Source organism: Xenopus laevis, chromosome 5L (genome assembly GCF_017654675.1).
Source record: "Xenopus laevis strain J_2021 chromosome 5L, Xenopus_laevis_v10.1, whole genome shotgun sequence".
NCBI lineage: Eukaryota > Metazoa > Chordata > Amphibia > Anura > Pipidae > Xenopus > Xenopus laevis.
This window is the reverse complement of record NC_054379.1, coordinates 13962609-13987318: the sequence shown is the minus strand read 5'-3', so window position 1 is coordinate 13987318 and position 24710 is coordinate 13962609. Positions and strand designations below refer to the sequence as shown.

At 37.2% G+C, this 24710-nt stretch overlaps 1 protein-coding gene across 2 annotated transcripts in view; it reads left to right on the top strand.

Moving 5' to 3' along the window:
- The window catches only part of esrrg.L (estrogen related receptor gamma L homeolog), a 460320-nt gene that overhangs the window by 48375 nt on the left and 387235 nt on the right, over positions 1-24710 (top strand). For both annotated transcript variants that reach the window (XM_041562543.1, XM_041562544.1), the window contains exon 2: positions 7489-7524. The gene's annotated coding sequence lies outside the window, so the exon portion shown is untranslated. The remainder of the gene's footprint in view (positions 1-7488; positions 7525-24710) is intronic.

Genomic DNA, 24710 nt, shown 5'->3' with positions numbered 1-24710 from the left:
AGAAAACAACATTTAAATTATTTTTTTTCTTTTCTTTTTTTTTATTTCAGGGCGTAACAAGATATTAGAATAATCTTACATTTGAAGCTCAGTTTTGGCTGGAAGCAAATCAAATGAGATTTTAAAATGGGATATTTTTAACATAGATACTTATCATAGTTTAAGGGTATAAAGGAAAAATTAGGCCACCGAATAATAAGTGTATCATTAATGTCTCATCTCAGCGGATACTTTATCATAACATAACTCTGACTTGGAAAATTTCAAGCAAAGAAAAAAATATAATAATGTAAAAATGTTTCATGGAAGGAATAAGGGAGCAATGGAGTAAACTACACAGGCTCTGCATTACTGGAAAATATCTCCACTTGTATCATGAAAGCCACGAACTTTTGTCAATAGTAATAAACATCAAATTTTGCTGCATGTCAGAGAGAGAGAGAGAACTGTAGGGTTTGAATACATAAATGACCTGTTCTTCTTTGTGTTGTACTTTGTAATCACATGATCCAGTTAGAGGGGTGGGTGGGTTTAGAAGCTCTGAAAAATTGTACTAATTATTAACTAATTATTCAATTAATTATTTATTAAAAATAAACTGCTTCTGTGGCTTTGCCATACCTGCAGTATTACATTTCTAATATACAGTATGGTGTCTCTCCATGACTGATGCTTCTGCAGTGGTTATATTAGTTAAATATCTGAATTGATTAAGGCATTTAAGTATTATTAAAGCTATAACCAATATTTGACTTAGGGGGTTATTTACTAAACTACGAATGTATCTAATTTTGAAATTAAAAAAACGACGACCAAACTCCCATGCCCGATTGGTCCTTATTTAAAAACTCAAATTAATTGGATCAGGAAATAACCCAATAAAATTGAGCAGTAACCCGAATCATGCGATTTTTTCTGACTTTTTTTCCAAATCGCTCAGGTTTTCGGTTTTTGGACTAAACCCAGCTCAAGCCACGATATTGTCAAAATGAGAATGGTGCCTCTCCTATTGATTTATACAGGACCCGAGAGGTCTGAGATGGTGGATTTTCAGATTTGGGTTTTTTGCAGCATCAGGGTATAATAAATCTCGAAAAATGTTCCCATGAAAAATTCAAGTTTTTGCCCCAAAAAGCCTGACCAGATAAATTCAAGCTTTAGTAAATAACCCCTAAAACTGTTTGTTTCAAGGCAAATAGTACTACAGCCATGTGTGGGTAAAAATAGGGCTTTTCTTTTTCCCCTGCAGTATTCTTCTCCTTTGCCCAGTACTGGGCAGGCAAACATGTTTTGGATCCAAAGCAAGAGTGATACCATAACTTGTTGTGTGGCTGTTACTAGCAGGCACATATCAGAGGAGGGATGCCTAAAGCTATATTCTATGGTACCGTATCTCTCTGTGCAGGTCATGAGCACAATTGGATGTAAACCTGGAGAGCATCATCTCAATCTCTTTCAGTCTGGCCGTGCTCATAAGGAGGTCACAGCATTTGCCCTTTGCCACTAGGCCATGACCACTGACTTGTTTTTTGCAAGGGTATAAAGACACTGTAGGAGGGCTGGGGTGGAAAAGGACGAAACTGTAGCAAGCCAGCCTGAGACAATGGCAACTCAGATAAGACCTAGGGGGTTATTTATCAAAGGTCAAATGTTAGAGTTTTTCATATCTCAAATGGACTTGCAACTCGAATGGTATCTTATTTAAGAAAAAACTAGGGAAAACCCTGATTCTGTGAGTTTGAGGTGTGAAACCCTAAAACTCGAATCGCTCAAATTATTTGAGTTTTTGGGCAAAACCATCCCAAAAAAACTCGAACATCATGGAGGCTATTAACATCTTCAAATGATTCAAGAGACCTCTGCCATTAACTCCTACATGATTTAGACAGGTTAAAGATGATATATTTTTGGATTTGAGATATTTCCAGGGTATAATAAATCTTAAAATGTTTCTTAAAAAATACAAACATTTGTAGTTTTTTTAACCCAAATTTATTTTAATTGACCAAAAAATCTACTTGAAAACTTGAATTTTTGTGGAAAACATAACTCAACCTTAATAAATAACCCCCCAAACCTAAACTTCAATCTTAGTCAGTAACACCTACACAGCAACAAAGAAGCTACAACAAGAAAAAATTATGATAATTTCAGTCTTAAAAAAGTAAGAACATATACAATGACTGTTTATGGAGACTACTAGGTACATAGACATGTAGTGGTGCACTATGCCCTGGCAAACCTGTAAGGCAGGGTATGTTGTTTTTAATAGTAACTTTTTATTAAGTTTTCATTAACAAACAAGGTAGAAGGAAATATAGAAGGAAGGAAGAAGAGAGGTAGACATGAAGGAGATATAATGGACTATTCTCAAATAGACTTATTGGACCGTTGTTGTGGGCAAATCCAGCCAAGGAGTCCAGAATTTCTGTGGGCAGCCTCTGGCAATTTAAGTTAACTTGTAAAGTTCCAGCTGGGGATTTATGAGTTTAATCCATTTTTTAAGCATAGGGGTGTTGGTCCCATCCAACACCCCTATGCAGGGCTATCGTTTTCCTGGTGTGGAACAAAAGTGTTCTCATCAATAATCTGGAGTGGGTTATAGGTTCCAGAGCATCTGTAACGCCTAGTAGGCAGGTAGCTGGGTTCAATACTTGCGGTAGAGTAAATTCGTTGGCTAAAAACTGCATTACTTTTTTCCAAAATTTCTGTATATTTGGACAATAACCTATGAGATGTATGAAATCCGCATCTGGTGAGTTGCAGCGAGGACATCTCGAATGCTCTAGGCGACCCATAAATTGTAGTTTTTTTGGTGTCAAGTACGTTTGGTGCACAATTTTAAATTGAATGAGCCCGTCTCTTGTGCTGATTAGAGGGAGATAAAGGCTGTCCTCCATCTCTTCCCAATCATTGGGTTCTAAGTGAACTCCACTACCTTTCCACTTAAGTTTGACCCTGGGTCTGGGGTCACATTTTTGAGATGCAAGGTATGTGTATGTTTTAGATACTAGCTTATGTTTCCCTGGTGAGTGTATTATAGTCTCTACAGTTGTTTGTTGTATTTTGGGTGGAGTAATATGAAATTGAGAGTGGAATAAATGTTGCATTTGCATGTAGCTATACACCGACAGATCTGACAGAAGCTGTATGTTTAGTATCTTTTTATATAATCCATAGCTTTGCCTATTAACCAATGAACATTTTCACAAGGACTGACATATGGCATTTAACCCAAGAGAATATGGAACCATTTGATAGTTCTCTTTCTGAGCTGTCGTTGCAGCTTAGTGCTTGGCAGCTATGATATCCTCTGCGTTCATTTCTCTCTTTCTTCATTTTCATTCTTTTCTACCCGAGAAAATTAGACAAAGTTCCTATGGCACAGCCAATTAAAAATGTATTGTGCATACACTTTAGGAAAACAAAGGGGAATCAGCTGAAGAGCCCAGTAATCAGAGACAGCCATTCACTCTCATCATTGAAAATGCAAATGGCTAACAAGTTAGCGCAAGACCTATTGTAAACAGCAAATTCCAGCCCGGGCTGTGTCTGACAAACTGATTATTTGGTAAAAATCACCAGGCGCTCCGTACTAATGGACACTGATTTGCAATGAATTAAGCAATCAAACTTTGCTGTGAATAATAAATCAGACGGAGCAGTGATCACTTTCAAATTTGACATGGGGTATTGGTGTACAGAAGAGAAGCAAGCAAAGTAAGGGTGATACCTCAAGCGTTACAGTTGGATAAAGTCAAATTAATCAGGGAGCTTGGCACAGGCTGGTAATGTATCATTTGGGCATCACTAGTGGAATCTGAGTAAACCTCAATTTGACTGGTTGCATCACTATGACATAGACCTTAATTTGACTAGTTGCTTTTACCTCAACATGGGGCAACGTGTGATTTGGGGTAATGCTATTTACAGAAACTGAATAGTAAATGTCTCTCATAAATTCACTCTCAGCCAAGAAGCCACATTCATAAATGACTTATTGGGGTCTAAATTCTGCAAGAAAGTCATGTGTCTACCTCCACCACCAGGGAAGAGTCTTTACGATTAATAACAAAAAGGTATTGAGTCTGTGGGGTCTGCAGTCTACCATCCCACCTCAAATTACACCTCAAACCAGCAGTGCCCACTCCTTCCTAATTGGTTTGGGCAAGCACTGAAGGTATTTGTCACACATGTGTGTGTGAATAATTTCCTCTGAATTTAATTTCCAATGGACAGTTTGCCTCAGGGGTTGATTCTAACCACTGTCCGTGCATAATTCTTAGAACGTAGAAAACAAGCAGCCTAGAGGAAATAGATTTATAAATAACTTAAGACACTTCCCTAAAGGTGAAAAATATATTAAAAGATAAAAAAAACCCCCACAAAACGTGTATTTCTTTATTTTTATGCCTGCGATTAATATGTAATCTGGCCTAGTTTTACTATGGCTTGTCCTGTGTTATAGGCACCCATCACTAAGGTTTGGGAACCTGCTGTGTTTTTTTTTTTGCGTATGTGTGTCCAGACGCAAACAATACTGAACTTGAAACCAATCAGAGTTTTACATTTTTTTAAATTAACTTTTAAAAATAGAATTTCACATTTATGTGTTTAATTTAAAAATGTATTTGAAAAAACAGATCCAGGGCAAAAGAAGATTTTATGGGACCTTTTTATTTATAGGAAATAGGTTTTCTGACCTTTCAGTTGCTCTTGAAGTACAGCTTTGGGACCCCCAGTCTCTGTGTGTTGGTGGGTGCTCAGAACATACATCAGCTACAGAGTTACAGGTTACTGTTGCCGTTTCACCCATTCGCTTTGACTTATTAGCAGTGCCGCATGATTCCTACTAATTACTGATGCTCAATATAGCTCCCCTATGTGTTGGTTCCAGACAGTCAGCCATATTTTTGACTTATAAAGATAAGTATTTTTGACTGAGCAGTAATGATGGCATCACCTGATCTTTGAATACTGTAATTTGCAATGGGGAGCAAAGATTCCAAGGGGTGTTAGAGCTCAACGCTCCCATTGACCTCTAACATCCCATATTATAGAAAGGCACTCGATCAAAACTTTCCTGACAGTCTCAGGAAAAATATCAAACTTTTGGGAATACCTCTGGATTCCCCTGTTTAATATTAGTGATGGGAGAATCTGACCCATTTTGCATTGCCGGAAATTTGCAAAACGGCTAAAATTCAGTCAAAATGCATTGAAGTCTATGGGCGACAAAACTTTTGGTGCGTAACAAATTTTTTCACCTATTACAGTCTATTGGTGTAATTTTTGACAAAAATTTGCCCATCATATAATAAATCTGCCCATAATTAGCTACCTGCTTCATTGCAGCTATCAGTGGCCATGTTGGCAATACAATATAAAACTGGCAGGCATACATTAGACTTATTCGGGCTAATCCATTAAGAGAACAATGTCCATTTAGTAATCAGCCTACACTTCCCCTACCTGTGATTTCTTCTGAGCGGCTATGAAAATTCCCCTCACAGACAGAATTTCTCGGGTAGACGAAATATGTTCCAATCTTGTTATTGCTCCTGATAGATTGCAATAATGATTAATTCTTCCCGACAGTACTAAAAAACTGTCAAATCCAGAAAGGCCATAGGAAGAATAAAATTCGTACCCATGGGTAGCATTTCAAAGATATTAATGAAAGGTGAAGCCTGAATCAAACTGACATATAGATTTAACCGCAGATTGGTAGACTCTATCTTTATTACTTAAGTAAAACAGCTCTATTCTAGCCGAGTGCAATTAATGGCAAAAAATCTCCGTTATAGTAAACTTCTATTTAATGTTTAATGTTATGATATAGTATTCAGTAATAAAACGACACTTCTCATTCACACAAGGGACGGTCACTGGCCTTGCAAATTTAATTTTTAGCTTCAGTAGGCCAGTGTATTGAGCCAAAAAAGTATTATAGCCTAGTTTAAATTTAAATTTAATGACATTGATATATTCTAAATATTCAATGAAAACCCTCGGACACAGATGCAGGGTGCCGGTGGTCTGAAAGAAAATGTAACTTCGTAGGGTGGAACTAGAAGTTCTGGCTCAGAGCACACGCAAATGACTTGGGCTGGCATTGAACGAAGAACGGGTCTGTGATTTGATATAAAACTTTGCTTGTTGGTCATCCTTATTAGTGAATGCTCTGCTTATATGTGGTTTAAATGTGCCGCCCTTGTAGATTTCATTATGTGAATTATTTGCAGCCAAGATCTGGAATTAAAAGGCAAAATATACCCTGTTTATAAGTAGGGTTTACGTTGGTAAAGAGGGATAACTGTTGTGGCTTGTGTGTGCTCCAGTTGATACACTTTGTGTCTTGCTATTTTTGCTGTTATGCTGTGGTGTAGTTACTTTTGCCATTGCTCAATGTGCAGTTATTTCATACTACTTCTTAGTTGTAAACTGGAGATGGCTTGAGTGTATAGGAAGATGTGGAGCAGAAATTCCTGCAAAGTCTCAAGTTATGGCAGGGGTATGTGTGGTGGCCTAACCATGAAGATGGCAGAGTTGTGCTTTCCTGTTGGCATTGTCTGGAAAAATGTAACTATTATAGAAACATTATATTCATATTTTCCAGGGAAGCTTTAGCTTTAAAATGATGTTTTGTTCTTCTGTAGAAAGCCCAACATGGATGACAATTAGGTAGCCATGGCTGAATGACTGAACCTTAGCTAAGGAGGGGAACTATGGCCAAAGGCTGGCCCTCCAGTGGCGTTTTAACTAAAAAAGTCAACCACTGATCTAGAGGAAGGCAAAAAAAAAAAACCCCTCACATCTCCTCTTTGTCTGAGAAGACAATTGGGCATATACATTTCTTTTTCTATTTCTAAAAAACAAATTTAACCAAAAATTTCATTTGCGATGTGTTTCTACTTCTGCTTGGAAAGAACTTCAATATCTTGATGAATATAAATTTCAATAAATGTTTTATTCTCCAGCTTCGACCTGGAGAATACCCTAATGGAGAATGAAAAACTGGAAAATATAGGCAAATGGGAGCAAAAAAACTATGTTGTGAAGTATTTCTACAGTCTTTATTCTGTTTAGGAAGGATGCATGCTTTTTAATATAAATGTTAACTATTTTTTGTTCTTCATTATTTCCTAATGGAGATAAAAAAAACTTACATAAATAATGGAAAAGAGAGGGGAAAAGTATTATTGTAACTTATTTGGGTCAAATAACCACAAAAAAGGACAAACGTTTCACCAGTTAATAATTTGCTCGAATTTAAAACAATGGCATTTTAGTAAAATTTCTAGAATTAGATCATTTCAACAATAGAAATAAAACGATGCTGCAGTTGAAAGCATTTATACTTGAAATGTTTATAAATAGGACCTTACATTTCTAATTAGATTTTTAACAAGATGCTTCTTTCATGGTATAAACTATTCTCTGTAAATCTACCGTACATTTGATATTGTTTTCTTGTTTCTGCTATAGGCCTCACAGAACAGAAGAATTTCTATGAAACCAAAGGTAAGGTAAAATGTTCTCTATATTTATCTATATTTATTATAATGGCAAGAATTCCACATGCTTATTAGCTGGAAACTATTCTGTGTGATATGATAATTGGCGTGACCAAGAAGAGGTTGGCGAGTGGGTTTCTGTATGCACAGAGCATTTCTGATGCCTACGTTGTCTGTATTGTAAAATTTATCAACAAGCTGTCAAAACAACATATATAAATCCACTGATGGATGATAAATGAATCAAGTAAGATCTAAAGTAGAATCTTGAAATAATTCAGAGAAAGGCACTCAGATTAATATTGGGAATAGAAACTATATATATATATATATATATATATATATATATATATATATATATATATATATATATATATATATATATATATATATATATATATATATATATATATAGAAAGTGAGTGGGGGTGGTTTGCTAACCTTATGCTACATATGTTTCTAAGGCTGATGGTTATTGTACAGGTTGTGCCAAGTTGAGCTTGTATCATAGACCACCACTTTTGTTAATAAATTGATGATTTGGGTCAGTGACATATTCAGGGAAATGTCAGTCATTACATTTGAAGATCTTGGATCTGCTTCTCTAATATTGTGCTACTCCTTCAGGACCCTACAATGCAAGAGTCAAAATGGGTCATAGAGAATATTTTGGCACAAGGTCTTTAGATGGCCACCATAGCAATAAAGTTAGGATAACAACCTGAGAACCTTTCTTCTGATGTTGACTACAGATGTCAACTGTGTTACTATGTTATATAGGAATTCTGACAGTATCAAGGTTGTTGGTCACCTCTTTCTAGTACAGGTATAGGATCCCTTATCCGGAAACCCGATATCCAGAAAGCTCCGAATTACGAAATGGCTCCCATAGACTCCATTTTATCCAAATAATCCAAATTTTTTAAAATGATTTCCTTTTTCTCTGTAATAATAAAACAGTAGCTTGTACTTGATTCCAACTAAGATATAATTAATCCTTATTGGAAGCAGAATCTGCCTATTGGGTTTATTTAATGTTTAAATGCATTTCTAGTAGACTTAAGGCATGAAGACCCAAATTACGGAAAGATCCTTTATCCGGAAAACCCCAGGTCCAGGAGAATTCTGGATAACAGGTCCCATACCTATACTTCTATCCACAGGGGAAGAGAAGGAGGCATATAGATTTAAGGGTATGTCTTAATATGTCTTTACTAACTTTATTCACATATGAGTAATAGGTGACAGTTAGCACCAACAATATTGTCCCTTAAATTTAATGTTATCACATGGGTGTGGTTTAAAGTGGGGTCAGTGGTCAACACTGGCTTCCATTATCAGCCCTCCACCAGGTAGGCCAGAAAATGTATGGCCCTTGATACCACCGAAGTTGGACAACACTGCTCTAATAGAAAGTACTTTGTGCAGGTAAACATTTTTGCGAGGAGTAGAAATGGCATGGTGGTCCTAGCTTAGAAATTAGAGTCACTGGGGGGGTCTAACAAATTGGCACCACTCAAGAAATAAGGGTTTCTTTGTCCTTAAAAGTCTTCAATTCCCTATAGATTGTAGGCTACTGCGTATTGTGTTTTTTGTGCAAAACTGAAACAAATGGTGGATACAGTATGTTCAAGAACTGGTATAAATGGGAATGGTCATTACCGCCCCACCTGTTTTCCAATCTGCATGCAGAGGCCACAGACTGCAATGGGGTTCTTTCCTTACTGCCTAACATTCTCCACCTGAGGAAGAGAGATGGGAACCCCCGGACAGCAATGTACATGTTTCTCTTACAGTAAAAGATTGTAATGGAAGGGATGTTATTCACCATGAAATGTTCCTGTTCCTCCTTTTGCATGCCGATAGAAGAACAAACACATCTGGGGAGATGTAATAAAAGTCGGTAACGGGAAAAATATTCGCAATGTGAAAACTTATGCCTCTGTGAGAACAAATTTGCCTTTGTGCGAATTTCATATAGCTTTACGAACAAGGAAAATGTTTAGCAACCACTTCCGACAGTGGAAGAAGGTTTGCAAATTTTATAGTTAACGCCAGTGCGCAGTGAATATAATAAAACTTCTTACTGAAAAAGTTGTTATGTTTGCTCCAAAATATTACGACACCTTCAAGCACTTCTTAAAAGTGGGCAATGCGCAATTAAAATTCGCAATGCGCAATTAAAATTTGCAATATAAAAACAGTTTAAGGAAGATTATTACATTGAGAAACGAGACTTTTTATTTTAATTTGTGCTAATTGTTTTGCACTTTACAACTTACATTCCCCCAATCATTGGTTAACACAGCAATGCTTGTGATGGATCAATTGGTCGGTTAAGGCCCTGATTCTGTTTGACTTTGACTTTAAGCAGTGTGGCTTACACAAATATACAGTAACCCCTGTGGGTAAGGGGGTAGATCAACCCTTTCTAGCTGAGCCCCACAAAAAAAAAATCTTGGCCCCATCCCCTGACTAAAATGGCAAGTCCCTAGGGAAACATGAGTGGGTATATTTATCAAAGAATGAAGTTAATAGTGAAGTTCCGCCACTAGAGTGAAATTCCGCCACTCTCCATTCATTTCTATGGGATTTTTATAGGCGTATTTATCAAAGGGTGAACTTTCACTTTCACCCATTGATAAATACGCCTTTCAAAATCCCATAGAAAGGAATTGAGAGCTGCGGAATTTCACTCTAGTGGCGGAACTTCACTCTTTGATAAATTTACCCCGAGGTGACTTATGATTTTGCATGTGTTGTAGGTCACCCACAGGCCTTCCTTCCATAAATCAGACCTGGTCCCACCAACAACAGGGTCTGCTTCCTCTGTAGTTACATCACCTGAAGAGATTTGGCCTTAAATGTCACAGTTTGTACTTTAGATGGTGTGATTAAGTGGTAATTATGGAATCAAATTGATGGCAACCATATTCTGATTGCAATGCCATCTTGTTCCCATGTACATGATACCTCTGAATTTAAAATACTTTTCACTCACATTCACTGCCATTGCAATGGCAGACATTCATTCCCTTTCGGCGTTGTGGGCCGCTACCTTCTATTGTCCAATCATTCCTACCTGCGATGGTTTCGCTCTCTTTACATTGACTTTTATGATGTTATCAAAGTATATGTTGATTTTTATGTGATTTTTTATGCAGCAGCATAAACACTGACATTTTCATGGTGGCATAAAAGTAGCCCTGGCAAAAGCCCAAATTATTGTGCTTAGGCCTTCATAGCATATTGTAGTTTTATTTATGTTGCAAAGATTCTACTGTAGCTTTTGCTCTTGGTGCTGTCAAATAGGAATTCAGTTAGATTCCTTAAAGGGGATCTATCATGTGATGATTGTAAATAATTTTTACCACATCAGTGTTTATATCTAAAAAAACTGAGCTTTAGAGAGACTTATTTGGTTCAACCACAAATTTGAGACAATGTCTACTTAGCTCATAACAGGTCAACCATTTAACCACAGCTCCAAGAATATATCTAGGAATCAAAGAAGAGTTCATCCAAAACTCTCTATTTGACCTTCATGCTGGACTTCTGGGAGTTTCTAGGAAATTCTACTAACTGGCCTTCAGACTGATCTTTCCAATTCTAGGCTCTGGAAATAATTGCACTGGAATTGTGGGGAAAAAGCTGCATTCTGGGTTAAATAAACATGTTGAACGGCATCCAAAATTTCACATTATTGTTTGTAAGTCATGGAAAAGATGTGCATTACCAGCTACTGTACTCGCTGGCACCTGATGGCCTTCTTAAGATATGTTTATGACTAATATGCCTAACCTATCATTTATTCTAAAGGTTCTTTGTCCGATTCATAGAGAAAGTAATCAGGCCCAGGATGGGTATACTAAATTTAGTGATTAGGGTTCCTAAACCTTCATAAAGTAGGGTGCAGCGGTGTTGTATCCATGCAGGTTGCATACATATGCATACACATTGTTTCATAGTGCACCAAAAAGAGCCACTGGTACATCATGGGGATACCAGTATGTCATTGTGTTGTTCACCAGTAGGACATATACAAAACTTTTTTGGAATAATGTTGCTTTCAGTTTTTCCATATTTATTAAACTGTAACCTGCATATGGCATATTTGACTTTGATGCCCACTCATGACCTGGGTCTTGTCCTTTTAGTGGTAACTGACAAATTCCCTGTTTCACTCTTTTCCTGAAAAGCTACTTACTTCTTCTGCAATTTAGTGCTGATTATAAGCAACCAAGTTACCAAAGTTCCTTGAAGTTCAAAGCAAGTTTAGAGAACATATCAATGTACAAATGATCTGCCTGCGAAAGCTCTTTTTGAAATGAGCAATGTGGTGCTAATTGCTGGTTTCAGAATTCAGGACATCCAGATTTCCTCTCGTGGACTCTGTGTTCTTGTTGACCTCAGCAAGGAGGAGAGGGTTAGATGTTGCTGCAGTATGAGGTGTTTTAAGTAAGAGATACAGTGTAGACTATTAATGACCAACCCATAACCCTTTGGAAGTTTTTATAGCTTTAAATATATCTCCTAGCATGTCAGACTAAGATTATCCAAGGATGCTATAGTTCTACAGTAGATGGAGGACGGGCAGTTCTGCAATAGATAGAAAACTACTCCTCTTTGTGGTAATGTAGAAGAATGACCATCATCGTCAACTACAAAAACAAATATCATATTTCTCTCAAACCATTTCCCTTATGTTGTATTTATGCCCAGCCTTGTGCAGACTATCAGTGATATTAGTGATGTACATGGAAATATGCAAGTTGAAGCTAACTGAAGTGATCCTTGGTACCTTGGTATCATTTAGATCTTTATCCAATGTAAAACAACCTTGAAGGTATTGGTTATTTCTTCAATTCCTTGAACAGGATCAAGTTCATCTTAGTTCAGGTTCCCCTTTTGATGTAGCCTTCTTCTGGTCTACTAAAGAGATACCGAACTTATTATGGTCATTATTTTGAAGAGCAAAGAACACAGTATACTTTGCAAATATATGTTTGCCTTAAATGATCAGCATTCAGAATAAGAAGGACTCTCAATGGGCTTAAGCAACTCTGTCCTTCAGGTGATATTGGTTTCCAAGCTAAGGTGGGTTACACACCATCAATTTGGGCTTTGTTCTTTTCTTGACTTGAGACTGAACTGTTTGTAGAAGTTCGTACCAATAAACCCATAATGCACTTAATGGAATTCATATTGACCTCCATACCACTTGGAATCAGTTCAAACCATCACAAGATAACTGTAATTTAGGGGGACAGTTTCAACACTTTCGATATTCCAATTGATTTGTTATACATAATAGAGTTGAAAAGATTTGTCTGGATATTTTTATAAGGTAAACACTTGATATGTATACAGTACATATGTTAACTGCCTTACTGACTGTGACATACCATCTGAGAGGGCCTTAGCTGCCTCCAACATACTTCAAAAGCATCAACACATCAACAATGATGTTTTAAGCCATCTCATTTCTTGATAGGGATGCACCAAATCCACTATTTTGGATTCGGCCGAACCCCCGAATGCTTACGAAAGATTCGGCCGAATACCGAACCAAATCCAAATCCTAATTTCCATATGCATATGCAAATTAGGGGTGGGAAGGGTAAAACCTTTTTACTTCCTTGTTTTGTGACAAAAAGTCACACGAGTTTCCTCCCTGCCCCTAATTTGCATATGAAAATTAGGATTCGATTCGGCTGGGCACAAGGATTCGGCCGAATCAGAATCCTGTTGAAAAAGGCCAAATACTGGCCAAATGTCAAACCGAATCATGGATTTGGTGCATCCATATTTCTTTATGAGAGTACAGTAGTTAAACTATAACTCAAATTAGTTAGGTTATTACTAGTATCCTTTGTTTTACACAAAGCTTTACAGAGATGATTCTTAATACAGATCAGTTGCTGTCCCATGTTTCCAGGGTTTATATAATAGGTCCTCACACTTTTCAAGCTCCTTGGTATATTCCAGCATCTGGCCAACTACTTCACATAGCAGTATTTTATTCCCACAAAGGAGGGTAGGAAGACAATAGCCCAGCTTTGAACTTGGTGGCATATGTAGTACAGGTATAAGATCCATTATCCAGAAACCTGTTATACAGAAAGCTCTAAATTAATGCAAAGGTCATCTTCCATAGATTCCATTTTATCCAAATAATCCAAATTTTTAAAAATGATTATTTTTCTCTGTAATCATAAAATAGTATCTTGTACTTGACTCAAACTAAGATATAATTAATCCTTATTGGAAGCAAAACCAGCCTATCGGGTTTATTTAAGGTTTACATGATTTTCTAGTAGATTTAAGGTATGAAGATCTAAATTAAATTAATTCAATTAAATAAAACCCCAGGTCCCAAGCATTCTGGATAACGGGTTCCATATTAAACGTATGAAGAAGTTCCAAATGCATGAATAATACAGCAACTACAATTTTTAGCTCCTAGAGGGAAGTCTGGCTTTATTTCTAATTCCAGCATTTTTAAGATGAAGATGGAATTATGTAACACAGGGTTAAATCAGTAATCTGCCTTGCTTTCATCTTCCTTCCTCTGCTCTTTCGATGGGAAATACTTGTGTTCAATGTTTTACTGTAACAAAACTACCACGCTGATATAATAGAGGGCTTTGAATCTCTGTTGGTTAAAAATTGGATTTCAGGATGCATCAAACTCATGTGGTCTTTCATTTTGAGGGGATAATGATTACTGGGGTTAAATTTTTGTTTCTGACTTTAAGCTGTAATTCCAGCTTAATGGCGTAGTTTGTGGCTCTCTGCATGCAGTTTAAGTCGCCGCATAAGTACTAAAATCTATTATTTGTCTCCGTTTCGAGACAACATAATCGTGTTGGTAAATGACAGGAGCAATTAAGTGTGTAGCATTATGAAGAAATAAAGGTTCCAGGCCTTAGGATTTCACTTTATTTCCAATTACAAACCTGATGGAATGCGAGCATAAAAAAAAAAATTCTAGGTTCCGCTTGGTTTCTTAGTGACCCTTTTGTCACACATAAAAGAACACTAATGCAGAAGGAAATATGCATAAAAGAAATGTTTATTCAGATTTGTTGTTTTCATTTGTTTACAGACAGTGTAGGACTGGGGTGACGGGTGCTTATATATTTGCTTGTCCTCTGCTGAAGTGCAAGGAATAAGTACAACAGCCTCTTGGCCCAAAATCTGTATGAATGATCCTCCTGTCCCTGCCTTACCAGATCTCAACGGGTGAAGGATTGATTTTAGGGCGCCGTCAAAGGGATCCTTTGCCGTAGGGTTAGGAAACATAAAAAATGATAGGACCCGATGGACCAGGTTCAATTCTCTACAGAGAATCTTTAGTCTTTGGGGTATCACATTTAGGAAATAAGCTCTTGTTATATTGAGTGAGAAATAAAGAGAATCCCTTAAGAATATAACTGTTAAACTGCAACTATCAGGATCCCAGCCACAGCTGAAAGGAGTTTCAATATATATGGGAAGGGTGAAGCTGGGGGCATGGTCGGGTGGACCTGGCATTTTTTAATGTACAAAAAACTCCTGGAAATCACCTCTGGGTGGTTGACATCTCAGATTAGTTATGTGCATCATTCACATCTTAAAGGGATGCTGTCATGGGAAAAAAAATTTTTTTTCAAAATGAATCCGTTAATAGTGCTGCTCCAGCAGAATTCTGCACTGAAATCCATTTCTCAAAAGAGTAAACAGATTTTTTTTATATTCAATTTTGAAATCTGACATGGGGCTAGACATTTTGTCAATTTCCCAGCTGCCCCTGGTCATGTGACGTGTCCCTGCACTGTAGGAGAGAAATGCTTTCTGGCAGGCTGCTGTTTTTCCTTCTCAATGTAACTGAATGTGTCTCAGTGGGACATGGGTTTTTACTATTGAGTGTTGTTCTTAGATGTACCAGGCAGTTGTTATCTTGTGTTAGGGAGCTGTTATCTGGTTACCTTCCCATTGTTCTTTTGTTTGACTGCTGGGAGGGAAAAGGGAGGGGGGTAATATCACTCCAACTTGCAGTACAGCAGTAAAGAGTGATTGAAGTTTATCAGAGCACAAGTCACATGACTTGGGGCATCTGGGAAATTGACAATATGTCTAGCCCCATGTCAGAATTCAAAATTGAATATAAAAAATCTGTTTGCTCTTTTGAGAAATGGATTTCAGTGCAGAATTCTGCTGGAGCAGCACTATTAACCAATTCATTTTGAAAAATCTTTTTTTCCCATGACAGTATCCCTTTAACTTAGTGGAAGTTACAATCTAATCTAATCACCCCAGCACAGGCACACTAACACAAAAAGGTTCACTTACAACTGTGGGTTAACTGCACTCACACACAAATCGACAACATTAATTGAACCCATTGACACCATTTATTGAAAGCACTTGCTTACTCTTCCCTTTTTTGTCCTGCACCATTTTGGTCATCTCACCTCCTCATCTGAATCATGTGCATCTAGAGTAAATTCACTGGGGAACCCTGGAGCTACCACTGCCTTCAAGCTGACTGCATTACTGTGTGGACTATGATAACAGCAAGTTATCACATGCAAACATCTTAATAATGTGAATTAAACAATCCCCAACCGCAATTGTGTCCATTATGGCAAACTACACACCCACAATTGCATTAGTATTGATGCATCAGATGCAACTGAGGCAAATACAGTTGTGGGGAAAACATTTCATTGTGGGTACAAAAACAGTGATTTGTGTCCAAAAATTGTACTTTACACAATGAACTTGTCGTTGTAAATGAGCCCTTAAGACTTAGCATGATTTCATAAACCTTCTTGGACTGTTGGAAGAACTCATTGGGGCTCATTCATAAACAAAAATTTGCACCTGGGCAGTAACCCATGGCAACCAATCAAATGTTTGCTTTCATGGTTCAACCTGCAGCTGGCTGAAAAAAAACAGTCTCTGATTGGATGCTATGGGTTACTGCCCATGTGCAAATTTGCCCAGTGTTTATAAATAAGCCCTATTGCGTATGATTCCCATAGCAAGTGGTCCAAACACACTTAATACTCATACTTTAATAATGACTTTCTATGGGAGGTAATAGTCCATTGTAAGATTCAGTTTTGTCTTGACTCCTACGGGAAATGTAATAAAAGTCGGTAACGGAAAAACTATTCGCAATACGAAAATTTATGCCTTTGCGCAAACAAATTTTGCTTGGTGCGGATTTAATATAGCTTTTGTGAACCGGAAAACTGTTCAGCGACCACTTCCGGCAGTGGAAGACCGTTTGCGAATTTTATAGTTTGCACCAATACGCAGTAAATGTAATAAATCTTCTTCCTAAAAAAGTCGTTATGTTTGCTCTAAAAGATTAGGACACCTTCAATCATATCTTAAGAGTGCACAATTAAAATTCGCAATGCAATAACAGTTTAAGGAACATTGCGAGGTGTGGATTTTTATTCTTATTGGTGCGAATTGTTTTGCTCTTTGTAACTTTGATTACATTCCCCCCTTAATGTTTTATTTACCTTACGTAATTTGTATTACTGAATTATGATGCTCTGTTGGCCACTCTCAAATTTAAATTAGGGTTGGATTTTGTTCTATATGTTGACAAAATATTTTGGGGAGGATTCGGTATCCAAATACAAAAATTAGGAATTTTCCGAATCCCTACAAATTATCTCATTACGAAACCAAAGGTTTACCATAGGTTTTAAAACCAATGGATATTTTTGTTTGTTTTTGAAATCCTTTACTCAACTTACTTGAGGATTCACAAGAGTTGTTGAAAATTGTTAATTGTTATACCATTGGAGCCCGTGGCAACCTTACACAATGCAAAACAACCCCCCAAAAAAACGTTATGTCAAGCTTGAGAAACACTTAACTTCGGTGACAAAAATCAAAAAGAAATTTTAAAGGTTGGTATACACTTGGGTAGAGCCGGTTCATTCCTTAGTCTAAGGGAACTCATACAAGGGTAGCACACTGTAGTTGTAGGGATGAATAATCACAACATTCAACAAAATTCCCTCTAGGCGGATGCATTCCACCACTCGTGAAGTCGGTCAGAGTTGTAACTAATCAGTGAGTTGTACTTAGATACTAATGGTGTGCTCTTTGTGTAGAGCAGAGTGGCTTGAATAGCTTTGAGCAGCTTATCCATCATACTTGGATTTACCTGTTGCAGCTGTCTGATTGAATGACTGTTGCAGTTCAGTCATGGAGCTACGCGCATCGAGAAACCAATTTGCAGTAATGCATAATCAGAGCAGTTGAAAGCAATATCCATTAATAAATGTGGGAATCTTGATTTCCAATTTTTTATTTTTTTTTCCCAGGCAGTATAGACGCGAGCAGCTTGCTATTTGCATATTTGAAGCACCTCATAACAATTCCAGGAAGTGATTTGTTAATGATGGAGTTCTCAGAACAGCTTTCATGCCATAATTGATGCCAGCCTACAAACAACATCCCCAAAGCTCTCTTAGTCTGCGGCCATCATTGGCATGCTTGGTGGCACAAGAATTGCTGGCCATCAGTACCCAAGCGAGGACAGCTGGGATGCTTTGCGATGAAGCATTTTGGCACAGTTGTTGAGATAATCACAATTGCGGCATCATTTAGCTTTTGGCTTTATAAATTTGGCAACACACAAATAAAAAATATTATTTCATGGGCTGCCCATTTCTCCTAATACTTATACACTCTGACCTGTTCATGTTCATGCTTGTGTAAATGAGGTTATTCATTGTTGGGTATGGTATAACGTGGAAAATTTAAATCAGCTTCAGATGTGTTAAAGAACAACACTGACTAAGCAATCAATCCCTCAGGCAGACATGGCACATGTAACAAGTTTCTTCTGCTGTGAAAATCACCCATATCATTTTTAAAATGGTTGTATCCAACAATGGTATTTTGAGCAGGGTCAAAAATGGAGCAGGCAAAACACCATAAGCTTTTTAGGGTAGACTATGACCTGAATTGTTAATACATCTCCTACAATCTAAAAGTATTTTAGTAATTTGTTGATTAAGAATATTAGGAATGGATTGTGAAAAAATTTATCAAAAACATTAAGGGTGGCAGTTCACCAGCTAACATTGTGGATGCATAAGATTGCATATAGGTATCAGGGAAACCACATTCTTATATGTTAATTTAACTTTGTTGATGGGAGATCTCTAAAGATGGGCATTTTATTATTTAGAACAGATTTTCTAAAATTATAATGGAAAAATATTTTACAAATCTGGTGAAACCTGAGTGGGCTTCTTGCTCCTTAACCTTTGAGCAGCTACTGCTACCTCATTATAGAGTCAATTGCATTTCAATGTCAAACTATTGCATTATAATTGGTCTTTTTGTAAACAGTAATAACTGCAGGTGCCTGTTGACCTAAGTGTAATTTTGGAAGTGATTATTCTAGTGAGTGAGGCCCTGGTGTTGACTATGATAATCAATAGGTGGCTCACTATGTTTGACCACTACACATCCTGGCAGAGGATTAATTAATTATGGTCAAGAAAATGCAGATATTGCAGAATTTTAGTTTTTTCTTTAAAAACAAGAGTATCAAAGATGGACAATATGTTGAGCAAAAAACAAAACAAAAAGATCTGCTTCTTTTTGTAGTCCCCCTCTTGTATAACCAATAATGTTATAGTAGAAGTCTAATGATCGCTAATGGAGGGCCAAGTTGTCTCAGGCTTGAACTCTGAACTCTGCATTATAAGCAGATAGACTATATGGTATATTGATGGGCAGAAGTATTGAGTGTGTTCTGAAGACAATACAGCTACTTTTGAAGAGAAGTACTGCTTATATTAGCTGGGCTGACTTAAAGCAAAATAAGTTCATCAGCCAAGCTTCATGTATTAAATTCCACAACGGTTTACAAAAAGACTCTCAAGATCATGAAATTTGCAGTTCTGGTGTAATTATAATATGAATCTCATGCCATATAGAGGAACTGGTTTTTGAGCGGATCCAACTGGTTCCTAATCAGTGGTTGGTTCACATGTAACATCAGACTCAGGGAGTTATTAATTAAAAGTTTAGTTCTGAAAACTCAAAAAATTCAAGTTTTTTTCCACTAGAAAACTTTAATTTTTAAAGGGAAAAAGAACTAGATTTTTCAAGATTTTTTATACCCCAATGCTGTAGAAAGTCTGAATCCAAAAAAGTCAACGGTAGAGGCACCTTTCCCAATTTAATGTTATTGTGGTCTGTACTGGGTTTAGCCCGATAATCTGATGATAATGTTTCCGGGGTTTTCGGGTGTAAACTCTGAAAAATCAAGCGATTTGGGAAAAAGCTCCAAAAATTGTATGAAAATTAAGTTTTCTCTCAAATGTATCAATTTTTTTCAGAATCCAATTATATTGAGTTTTTTTAATAAATAAGATAAAATGGGCGTTCAGTCAAGCTTTTTTATTAAGATTATTTATTTTAATATTTACTTTAGTAAATAAACCCAGTTTTAGGGGTTTGGCACATGAGAAAGTTTGATCTCCATTATGGTGTAATAATGGTCAGTACTCTAAGGATCAAATGAGAACCTCACCCTTTGGACTGCAGTGCTAAAAACTACCATGGAAACCAGGGGTGCCCAGACTTTATCCATGTGAGTTGTACATTCATTAACATTATCATGGGCATATATTCAAGAATTGCTCTGCTATATGAATTGGACCCTTATTTCATTACACCAATGAAGCTGTAGGGGGATATTTATGCACTTGTCTAAAATCTGAGGTATTATTTTACATCATGCTTAGATCTATGCATGACGCAATTATGTTATACTACCTCCTATTTGGTGTAACCCACTGAAGTAAATGGGACATAAAATACTTTAGAATAAATGATATAATTTAAGGCACCTTTTTCACACATTTTGTACCAGAATTTTACTCTTGGTTACAGCTGTGCATCAACTCATTACTCAGTTTAACATGTTAACATGGTGTATTGTGTGATTATATGTGAAGTACCTTTATTTTACATACCTTTTTATAAATATATATATATATATATATATATATATATATATAGCATTGAATTGTTTATTAGTTCCACAACAATAACAGGGCCATGTGTGTCCATCTGATGCCTACCCTGAGTAGTAAAGTAAAGTGACTTAAATTCAGTAAATTTTTTGTTATCAGCTCTAAATAAGCCATGCAGACCACCATATTTTTAAGGCTGATAATCTGTTTTCCTCCTTATCCAAATGAACTATGTGGCTTGCTTTCCATACAATGTATGCACCACCAGCCATGCTTCATCTTCTGTGGTCTTCTTGGTCTCTCTTCGGTGCTTGATCCTAATGATATGTCAGGCAGGGAACTGCAGTGTGCAGTAAGGTGATTAACGATAGATCATGGGAGGGGGAGGAAGGCCAACTGGTGCCCATTCCTTGTATAAAAAGAAAAATACCTTTATCTGTTAACTTACTCTTTTGCCTTCTTTTTTGTTCTTTCCTTCTTACTTCATTTTTTGAAGGCAATTTATCCTATCTCTGGCACCACATTTGCATTCACTCCACTTTGGTCAGACAGTAAGAATAATAGCAGCTTCTCCACCTCCCTTAAGTATTTTCATTAAAATTTTCTCTTCTGGGTGTGGGGTGGGGGAGCAGCACTTATCTGTTTAATAATGTTTTATTTATTTTTACCAGAGTTACAACTGGCGTCCAAAACATGCTGAATAATTTAATGGTTAGATGACTTTCTTGAAACGCAATGGATTTCTGGAAGAATTTTAAAAGTTTATATACATATATTATATTATACATATGTATATATACAGGTAATGGGACCTGTTATCCAGAATGTTGGGACCTGGCATTTTACAGATAATGGATCTTTCCATAATTTGGACCTTCATACCTTAAGTCGTCTAAAAAATCATGTAAACATGAAATAAACCCAATAGGCTGGTTTTGCTTCCAATAAGCATTAATTATACCCTGGTTTGGCTCAAGTACAAGGTACTATTTTATTGCAGAGAAAAAGGAAATTATTTTTTAAATTTGGATTATTTGAAAAAAATAGAGTCTTTGGGAAATTTCCATAATTCATAACTTTCTGGATAATGGGTTTCCGAATAATGTATCTCATACCTGTATATACAGTATGTTATATGTATTTGTATATACAGGTATGGCACATGTTATCCACAATGCTCAGGACCTGTTTTTTTTTTTTTTCCAGATTACAGATCTTTCCGTAATTTGGATTGTCATACATTGTCTACTAGAAAATCATGTAAACATTAAGTAAGACCAATAGTGCTTCCAATAAGGATTAACTATATCTTAGTTGGGATCAAGTACAAACTACTGTTTTATTATTAGAGAGAAAAGGGAAATCATTTTTATACAACTGGATTTTTTGGAAAAAGTGGAGTTCATGGGAGGTGATCTTTTCATAAATTGGAGCTTTCTGGATACTTGGTTTCTGAATAATAGATCCCATACCTGTATTAATACATATATTATATATATAACAAACCCAAATGGGCAGTCTTCACAACAATAAAAAAATTAAGATGTTTCACACTAAGACCAGTGCAGATTCACTTGCTCTGCTATATATATATATTCTATAACACTATAGGGCCAGACAGAAATCCTTTAAACAGCGAAAACATTCTCTTAGGAAGTTGGTCAAAGAGCTGGAGTTGTTAGATAAAAAATGTCGATAAGGGCGTGAAGGGCTTTACATGTTAGTAGAAGGGTTTTATATCTTAGTACCAAGTATCAAGTACAAAGTACTGTTTTATTATTACAGATAAAAAGGAAATCCTTTTTAAAAATTTGGATTATTTGAATAAAATAAAGTCTATGGGGCAAATTCACTAACCTCCGAAAATACGCCAGCGATGGCTTCGCTCACAGCGAAACACTTCGCCAGGCAGAGATTCACCAGGATAACGCTAATTCACTTAAATCCGAAGTTGCGTCCAGGGCGCCGAACGATGGCGAAGTTGCGCTGGCGTTACGACGGAAACTAAAAGTTGAATGGACGTATATGTTGCAGCAAATTCATTACATTACACAAGCCCTGGAAACCTAAATAAAATAGAGTCGTTATATTGCCCTACACATAAGCCCAGTGTATAGTTTATGTGCCATATGTTAGGAAATGTAGGGGGGAAGCTGGTTACCCCCCAAAAAAATTATGCTATTTTTCAGCCTATCACCCTGAAAAAGGAGAAGACGCTAGCGTTTTTTGGGACTCCTATTTACTCTATTGCACTTCACCTGGTCTGAGGTGGCGAAGGCAAGTCTGGCGCAAAAAGTAACATTCAGTAAAATCTGCATCTTAGTGAATTTGCGTAGTTACATCCATTCGTTAGAGTGCAAATTTGCCTGGCGTTAGGGAGCGAAGAACCGCTAGAGTCAATCTCCTTCGCTAGCGAAGTTACGCCATTGTCCGCTAGTAAATTGGCAAAGTACCAAAATGATGGCACACTGGCAAATTTTCGCCAGCGTTAGTCACTTTGCCAATTTGCCCCTATGGCAGACAGCCGTTAAGTGATTCGGAGCTTTCTGGGTACATTTCCTGATAACAGATCCCTATATATAGCATGTCATCGGCACCTATCCAAGCCAAAGAGCAGTGGGCTACCTGTGCCTTATAGAGTTTCTGTGTTTTGTATCATTGTGGTTTGAGACATCATGGTCTGTGCCTGCAACTCTTGTATGACGGTCATGGTTTGTGCCGTTATGGTGCCATTTTTGGTGCTGTGGTAGTGTCCATGTCGTTGTCATGTAAATGTAACCCACATAGGGCCTGGAGGCTTGACAATACAGTAAATTACTCTTTCACAAAGTACATAACTAGTGCCTGGCCTTGAAGAAGCTCAGAATTCAGGACTACGTATGCTGGAGCTGTAGTTTATAAGTTTGGAGAGCAAGTGGTGCCGTATACAGAGAATAAAAGCTGCTGATATGAGTAATATCTCCTTATAACGAAACCCCCCACCCCCTGGATCTCCATTTAATGAGTGACACTTCTCTTTAAAGTGTCATTTAGAAAATTGAATCTGCAGGCACGTCAGGCAGCCCGGATGAATTTTCTAAATGTAAATGAGATTCTGCCAGTAATTTATTTACATTTGTTTTCAGCACAACAAATGAGACTCCACATAGCTTCATAATTTTCCATGACCGAGTCGCCAGCATGCGGTGTGTAATTTACCGTGATTTAAGACGGTTATCTGTAGGTGACTGCGAAAGTACCTGGGATATGGAGAAAATAAAATCTCCCCCCCATCCATAGGATTCTTCCCTTGCTCCGAGCGCACATCTGTTTAGCACATTAACCCCTTGTGCTCGTTAATTGCACAGCGATGTCAGGAAGCCATCAAAGAGCAAGCCATCTGCATAGGGATTAAGTACTAGTAATAGAAGCAAATGAGTCATTATACATACTGTAGGTAGTGCTAATTAGAAGGAAATCAATTAACTCTCTGGCACACTTACCCGTTTTACAAAATATCAAATTACCTGCAATTGTGTTAGTGATACAGCCAGAGACGTCAGCTAACTTGGTGTTATCATGAGATATAATGTAGGATACGATCTTCCAAGGGATGGTTCTGAGCAGGGAAGAGTGGAAATTTGCTTTGGGGCCCCAACCTTAGATGAGGCCCAGGATTGGAAATACTGTCTCATATTACAGACCAAAAGTTGAATTGATTACTAAGGTGAATTGAGATGTGTTACAGCCTTGAAGGAACCTCCAATACTTCCACTTCCTCAACCCTGTCCAGTATAATTGCACCAGAATACTTTTTTGGCAGGGGTTGCAAGAGGAACTTGAGAACACTCAGTTCTACAGTCTCCAGGACCCTGTTTCAGCAATCTGAATGACCAGGTTGATAATATATAATTTGGCCAGTGAAGCAGAGACCTTGAAACTTCATGATTTCCTCTCCAATGTGAGAGTCAGAGCGCTTACTGTCTAATGTTTAAGAAGACTGGTGAGTGGGTAGAGAGAGGTATTTAATATTAAACTATTGTTGAGTTACAACTCCAGTTGAGCTGTTGGCTGAAAGTGCAACAAAAGCCTGAAGATGTAACATGTCTTTTTGTTTTGGCAAATGTTGTCCACTTTATTTATTTGCCCCTACAGTTTACTACAACTAGGGATGCACCGAATCCACTATTTTAGGATTTGGCTG